Here is a 359-nt window from a genome sequence, read left to right as displayed (position 1 = left end):
TGTTTTGAAGTGACGGTTAAACTGGGTTGAAAGAGAAAGGAGATCTGCCGTCAACTGCAGCTGCACGCAAGCAAACTTTTTTTTCAGTTTAACGTACAAGTTGCAGAAACACACACACGTAATTTTCCAACCTACATAGAAATGAGCCGTCTCATGTAGTATATCAGGGGACATGTAGTCGAAGAATACAATTTAAGAACGACCAATTACTTTTCTTATTTCTAATGATGTGTATATCCATCCGGTTACACCTTTTTCCTAACGTCCGAGCAGTTAGATCGATCTGTAAGATACAAAATTGGGGAGGTAAATATCTATATACGTTTGTGTACTAAACAGTAGGCATGACTGCGAAAGAA

The 359-nt window shown here is 38.4% G+C and overlaps 1 protein-coding gene across 1 annotated transcript in view; it reads right to left on the bottom strand.

The window, feature by feature from the left end:
• Positions 1 to 359, bottom strand: part of LOC119585811 (solute carrier family 25 member 36-like) — a gene marked incomplete at its 3' end in the record, with an annotated part of 29761 nt that overhangs the window by 12855 nt on the left and 16547 nt on the right.

This window comes from Penaeus monodon, chromosome 20 (genome assembly GCF_015228065.2).
Source record: "Penaeus monodon isolate SGIC_2016 chromosome 20, NSTDA_Pmon_1, whole genome shotgun sequence".
NCBI classification, from domain to species: domain Eukaryota; kingdom Metazoa; phylum Arthropoda; class Malacostraca; order Decapoda; family Penaeidae; genus Penaeus; species Penaeus monodon.
This window is presented reverse-complemented; position numbering and strand designations above follow the sequence as displayed.